The 7,365-nt window shown below is 47.7% G+C and overlaps 1 non-coding gene across 1 annotated transcript; it reads left to right on the top strand.

Moving 5' to 3' along the window:
- Positions 1–6,752: 6,752 nt before the first annotated feature.
- trnae-uuc (transfer RNA glutamic acid (anticodon UUC)) lies at positions 6,753–6,824 on the top strand. Its single transcript has one exon. It is a non-coding gene; the product is annotated as a tRNA-Glu (tRNA).
- The last annotated feature ends 541 nt before the right edge of the window (positions 6,825–7,365 follow it).

A 7,365-nucleotide genomic window follows, 5' to 3' on the forward strand; every position in this document is an offset into this window, starting at 1 on the left:
AGTGAGGGGCGTGAAGTCGTGGTCGAAATGAGGCAGGCACCTGAGGACAAAGGTGTTTTATTTGCCAGTGAAAGATACTGCTTCACAAAGTTGGGTCGATGGAAGGGAAGCAGTGATGGTGATTATCTTTGGCTGTTCACCTTGTGAAAGTTCCCATTGCTGTGCATGTCCGTATAACGTCAGAACTCTGCAGCATGGCGGCGTCAGGTCCGCACAGTGCCAGGGGCGCAATGGATGACGCATGTGACTCCACCTACATGTTTGAAATGCAGCTCACAGCTTCTTCACACACCCCAATTAATCTTTCTCATTGTCCTGAAGCCGGCATACGGTTTGAATTCCTGATCTGCAGGAACGAGACTCTTTTCACTGTCTCGCGTCAGTAAGTGTCCCTGAGAACATCAGAGTCACGTCACAGCGCTGTCAGAGGAGGGGAAGCTGAAAGAGCCCCACACGCTGCTCACGGGCACATTTCACTTTCCCCAACTCACCGCCCCAACCACTGCGGCTCCTGGGAGTGGAAAGGGAAGAAACGCCAAAACCCAGTCTCAGCTTTGTAAATCTTCAGGAAATAAGAAAACTGATTATCCCTTCCGGTCTTCCATCCTGGCCTGACAGCGTTGATTTTAAATGGCTGTCCAGTTAGTGCCGATTCGTTTTGGCTGAAAAAATCTTCCTTATCTCATCCCAGCATTTCTTGCCACCAGAGAACTGTGCGGCAGAGTTCATGTATTTCCTTGTATGGTATTTTGTAAATAACATTCGTTTGCGGGTTGTTTGTATAGGGTATTTAAGGTTCACTAGCCGTTGTTTAATGCTGAGAGGGTTGAGTTATCTGGAAATCATTTCACAGATGTCTTTAATGTAAAGTAATGTGGCTAGGGTTTCTGCAGACGTTGTGTCTGCTAGTGTCAGTTTGTTGATGTGAAATCGTCACACTGGGTTTATTGGGTAGGCAAAAGTGGGGACTGCAGATGCTGGAAACCAGAGTTTAGATCAGAGTGGTACTGGAAAGGCACAGCAGGTCAGACAGCTTCCGAGGAGCAGGAAAATCGACATTTCGGGCTTAAGCCCTTCATCAGGAATAGAGGCAGGACGCTTCCAGGGATGGCGAGATAAATTGGGGGGTGCTGGGCCGAAGGTAGCAAAGAGTACAATAGGTGAATGGGGGTGGGGATGGAGGTGACAGGTCAGAGAGGAGGGTGGAGCGAACAGTTGAGAAGGGAGATTGGCAGGTAGGACAGGTCATGAGGACAGCGCTGAGCTGGAAGATTGGAACTGAGGTAAGGTGGGGGGAGGGGAAATGAGGAAACTGGTGAAGTCCACATTGATGTCCTGGGGTTGAATTTATCCGAGGCGAAAGGTGGGCGTGCTTCCTTCAGGCATCGGGTGGGGAGTGAGCGGCGATGGAGGAGGCCCAGGACCTGCATGTTCTCGGCAGAGTGGGAGGGGGGTTGAAATGTTGAGCCGGAGGGTGATGGGGTTGATTGCTGCGGGTGTCGTGGAGATGTTCCCTCAAGCGCTGTGACTTGACACTGCGAGGAGTCTCCAGTCTCCCCAATGTAGAGGAGACCGCATCGGGAGCAATGGATACAAGCAATGACATTGGTGGAAGCCTTCTCACGATCGTGGCCCAGGTTCGATTTCCGGGCAGGGAAGCAATTTACATTAGAGCTGTGAGGTGGCACTGCTGTCTCCCTCTTGGTCTAGTGGTTAGGACTCGGCGCTTTCACCGCTGCGGCCCGGGTTCGGTTCCCGCTCAGGGAAGTGTTTCTCTGTGAATCGTTTGCCTACCCATTCTCCTTAAATGCGCTGTACCGTTCCTTATTGGCCTTCGTCGTTACTGGCTACTGCAGTGTGTCGTGCCTCGTTGAAATAGTGTCCTGATTCAGCTTGTTTTTATGTGTAGGGATCATTGCTTCTGTAGCTAAGTACTTGATTCGTGTGTGTTGTTTTCCTGTCGACGCTGTTTTGAATTTACCATTGACTGCTCGCACTACTGTGACATCTAGGAATGGCACTTTGTTGTTGTTCTCCTCTTTTGTGAATTTTATGCCAGTAAGGATATTGTTGATGGTGTTGTAGGTTTCCTCTAATTTACTTCATTTTTTGATGACAAAAGTGTAATCACTGTGGCGGACACAAAGTTTGGTTTGGATCGTTGGAAGGGCTGTTGGTTTGAGACTGCATTATTGCTTCTGCTAGGAATCCTGATACTTGTGGTTTCATGGGTGTTTCGTTGATTTGTTTGAGGCTTGTTACTGAATATGAAGTGGGTGGTTAAGGCACAGTTCCACGAGCTGGATAGTGCTATCTTTGCTGATGAAGTTGGTGCTGTATTTGTGTCTTTGGTTCTTCGAGTAGTGTCTCCAGTTTTCTTTGGCCACGTTGATGTTCATGGATGTGAACAGGGCTGTTATGTCAAAGGACATCATTATTCCATCCTCTTCTAACTTAGTGTCTTTGGTGTTCAGGAATTCTTGGATGGAATAAATGGAGTGGCGTGAATCTTCGACTTGGTGTTCTAGTCTTCAGTGGAGGCCTTTGACTAGTCTGTATATTGGTATTCCAAGTAGTGAGACTATGGCCTGAGGGGGGCTCCTGGTTTGAAGAGGAGGAGAACAACAACAAAGTGCCATTCTTAGATGTCACAGTAGAGCGAACACTCAACAGTGAACTTCAAACTAGCGTCTACAGAAAAACAACACACGCAAACCAAGTGCTTAACCACAGAAGCAATCATCCCAACACCCACAAACGAAGCTGCATCAGGACATTATTTCAATGAGCCACTACACACTGCATATAGAGGATTATAAAATCATGAGGGATACGGATGAGGTGAACAGCAGGTGTCCTTTCCCTCAGCTGGGGTTTTCAGGATCAGGGAGCAAATATTTTGAGGTGAGTAGAGAAAGATTTTATAAAGACAGGACAAGGATCGTTTTTTAAGAGAGTGGCCTGAGTGCAGAATGAATGTCCAGAAGAAGTCATAGAGTCATAGAGATGTACAGCACAGAAACAGACTGTTTGGTCCAACTTGTCCATGCCGACCAACTATCCCAAAACAATCTAGTCCCACCTGACAGCGCACGGCCCCATATCCCTCCAAACCCTTCCTATTCATACACCTAACCAAATGCCTTTTAAATGTTGCAATCGTACTAGACTTCACCACTTCCTCTGGCAGTTCATTCAATAAACGTACAATCCTCTGCGTGAAAACGTTGCCCCTTAGATCTCTTTTGTATCTTTCCCCTCTAATGCTAAACCCATGCCCTCTCGTACTGGACTCCCCCACCCCAGGGAAAAAGACTTTGTCTATTTATCCTATCCATACCCCTCATGATTTTATACACGCAGAGTTACAACGTTTGGATAAGTACATGAATATGAAAGGTTCGAAGGTTTATGGGCAAACACTGGTAGGTGGGACGAGTTTAGTTTGAGAACATACTCAGCATGGACGAGTTGGATGAAGGGTCTGTTCAGTGCTGTCATACTCTGTGACTGACCTGTACTGGTCTTAAAACCATTTTCTTACCTCCCCCCATAACAATCCACTTCTTTGTTGTTCAAAACTCAGATGAATTTACCCTTGAATATGTTCAATGACCCCACTTCTGAACTGAATTCCTCTTCGTAATATACCACTTGCCTCGCTCATTGCCTGCTGCATCTGCCCGACAACTGGCATTGACTGGAATGGAGGGACTCTGACACCCCTTTATACATCCACACATCATTCCTGATGAAGGGCTTGTGCCCGAAACGTTCACTGTCCTGCTCCTCAGATGCTGCCTGACCTGTTCTGCTTTTCCAGTGCCACATTTTTCGACTTTCACCTCTAGTCCTCACTTTCTCCACATTCCAATATATCACCATTTAAACAATGCACTGCTTTTTTTTAAACAGCCAAGGCTATAACAACACATTGCGGCACTGCACTTGCCATGTGTTTGCCAATTGAGATACAGACCTGGACCAACTTCGGGAAGAGGCAAAACACTGAGTTCTGAACAAAAACGGTAGCACACTCAAAACGTCGGCTCTGTTTACCTTTCCACGGATGCAGCTCGACCCGTTGGCTTTCTGCAGTATTCGCCGTGTTTGAACTGATAGAAGACAATGGTAATTCTGGGCGGGAAGGTTAAATTGTTAATTGAATAGTAGCTTCCTCAACGAGACTGTGCGGGCGATGGGCGGAACTGTCTCTGTGGCGCAATTGGTCAGCGCGTTCGGCTGTTAACCGGAAGGTTGGTGGTTCCAGACCACCCGGAGACGGGGCGTTTGCTGTTCACGCTCCTACTGCTTTCTTGGCTGCAAAGATGCGCGTTTTTAATGGTGTCAGGAAAATGTTTCCCAAACGGAAATCTTTTCCACTGAGGAAGCACAAAGGGGTTTCTGAATTGATTGAATTTCTAACGTAAAGGAATGCGGATGCTGACAGTCCGAGACAGAAAGCGAAACTGCTGGAGCAACTCAGTAGTTTTGGATGTTCCTGGATGAGGTAAAAAAAGTTCTGAAATGTCTCTGATTCTCTTTCTACAGATGCTGCCTGACCTGCTGAGTTGCTCCTGCAATTTCTGGTTTTGCTTTTAACTGAACGTCCATTTCATCTTTCGGGATGAAGCACCCAGAATCGCCATTTGCAGATATTTAACCCTTTCGAAAACTGTGAAGTGATTGGACTCAAACAAACTCTGCAATGATTTACTCTTTCTCAGCTCCACGGGCAGAGAGACCTGCGAAATGAAGCTGTCAGTGTGGTTCTGTATTGGTGGGCAGAGTGGTGAATGCGATGGACATGAAATCCATTGCGGGTTCCCCACGCAGGTGTGAACCCTGCCGACTACAGTTGAGAACTGTCGTCAGAAAGAAAGGGAGATTGTTTCACGGATTTTTAAAGATGCAAATCAGTGGAGGGGTTTAAATATTTCAATCACATTGGGACTGATCGGGAATCTGCAACCCACTGCCTGTCAGGGTGGAACAAGCAGATATCCCCAGAGCTGCTTTTGAGGATATGAGCCAAGTGTTTGGAAATGAGACTAGAACAGTGAGGGGCGTGAAGTCGTGGTCGAAATGAGGCAGGCACCTGAGGACAAAGGTGTTTTATTTGCCAGTGAAAGATACTGCTTCACAAAGTTGGGTCGATGGAAGGGAAGCAGTGATGGTGATTATCTTTGGCTGTTCACCTTGTGAAAGTTCCCATTGCTGTGCATGTCCGTATAACGTCAGAACTCTGCAGCATGGCGGCGTCAGGTCCGCACAGTGCCAGGGGCGCAATGGATGACGCATGTGACTCCACCTACATGTTTGAAATGCAGCTCACAGCTTCTTCACACACCCCAATTAATCTTTCTCATTGTCCTGAAGCCGGCATACGGTTTGAATTCCTGATCTGCAGGAACGAGACTCTTTTCACTGTCTCGCGTCAGTAAGTGTCCCTGAGAACATCAGAGTCACGTCACAGCGCTGTCAGAGGAGGGGAAGCTGAAAGAGCCCCACACGCTGCTCACGGGCACATTTCACTTTCCCCAACTCACCGCCCCAACCACTGCGGCTCCTGGGAGTGGAAAGGGAAGAAACGCCAAAACCCAGTCTCAGCTTTGTAAATCTTCAGGAAATAAGAAAACTGATTATCCCTTCTGGTCTTCCATCCTGGCCTGACAGCGTTGATTTTAAATGGCTGTCCAGTTAGTGCCGATTCGTTTTGGCTGAAAAAATCTTCCTTATCTCATCCCAGCATTTCTTGCCACAGAGAACTGTGCGGCAGAGTTCATGTATTTCCTTGTATGGTATTTTGTAAATAACATTCGTTTGCGGGTTGTTTGTATAGGGTATTTAAGGTTCACTAGCCGTTGTTTAATGCTGAGAGGGTTGAGTTATCTGGAAATCATTTCACAGATGTCTTTAATGTAAAGTAATGTGGCTAGGGTTTCTGCAGACGTTGTGTCTGCTAGTGTCAGTTTGTTGATGTGAAATCGTCACACTGGGTTTATTGGGTAGGCAAAAGTGGGGACTGCAGATGCTGGAAACCAGAGTTTAGATCAGAGTGGTACTGGAAAGGCACAGCAGGTCAGACAGCTTCCGAGGAGCAGGAAAATCGACATTTCGGGCTTAAGCCCTTCATCAGGAATAGAGGCAGGACGCTTCCAGGGATGGCGAGATAAATTGGGGGGTGCTGGGCCGAAGGTAGCAAAGAGTACAATAGGTGAATGGGGGTGGGGATGGAGGTGACAGGTCAGAGAGGAGGGTGGAGCGAACAGTTGAGAAGGGAGATTGGCAGGTAGGACAGGTCATGAGGACAGCGCTGAGCTGGAAGGTTGGAACTGAGGTAAGGTGGGGGGAGGGGAAATGAGGAAACTGGTGAAGTAAACATTGATGTCCTGGGGTTGAATTTATCCGAGGCGAAAGGTGGGCGTGCTTCCTTCAGGCATCGGGTGGGGAGTGAGCGGCGATGGAGGAGGCCCAGGACCTGCATGTTCTCGGCAGAGTGGGAGGGGTGTTGAAATGTTGGGCCAGAGGGTGATGGGGTTGATTGCTGCGGGTGTCGTGGAGATGTTCCCTCAAGCGCTGTGACTTGACACTGCGAGGAGTCTCCAGTCTCCCCAATGTAGAGGAGACCGCATCGGGAGCAATGGATACAAGCAATGACATTGGTGGAAGCCTTCTCACGATCGTGGCCCAGGTTCGATTTCCGGGCAGGGAAGCAATTTACATTAGAGCTGTGAGGTGGCGCTGCTGTCTCCCTGGTGGTCTAGTGGTTAGGATTCGGCGCTTTCACCGCTGCGGCCCGGGTTCGATTCCCGGTCAGGGAAGTGTTTCTCTGTGAATCGTTTGCTTACCCATTCTCCTTAAATGCGCTGTACAGCTCCTTATTGGCCTTCGTCGTTACTGGCTACTGCAGTGTGTCGTGCCTCGTTGAAATAGTGTCCTGATTCAGCTTGTTTTTATGTGTAGGGATCATTGCTTCTGTAGCTAAGTACTTGATTCGTGTGTGTTGTTTTCCTGTCGACGCTGTTTTGAATTTACCATTGACTGTTCGCTCTACTGTGACATCTAGGAATGGCACTTTGTTGTTGTTCTCCTCTTTTGTGAATTTTATGCCAGTAAGGATATTGTTGATGGTGTTGTAGGTTTCCTCTAATTTACTTCATTTTTTGATGACAAAAGTGTAATCACTGTGGCGGACACAAAGTTTGGTTTGGATCGTTGGAAGGGCTGTTGGTTTGAGACTGCATTATTGCTTCTGCTAGGAATCCTGATACTTGTGGTTTCATGGGTGTTTCGTTGATTTGTTTGAGGCTTGTTACTGAATATGAAGTGGGTGGTTAAGGCACAGTTCCACGAGCTGGATAG

The sequence above is a fragment of the Chiloscyllium plagiosum genome, unplaced genomic scaffold (genome assembly GCF_037043375.1).
Source record: "Chiloscyllium plagiosum isolate Xiang-an unplaced genomic scaffold, Cpla_swu_hap1 HiC_scaffold_27, whole genome shotgun sequence".
NCBI lineage: Eukaryota > Metazoa > Chordata > Chondrichthyes > Orectolobiformes > Hemiscylliidae > Chiloscyllium > Chiloscyllium plagiosum.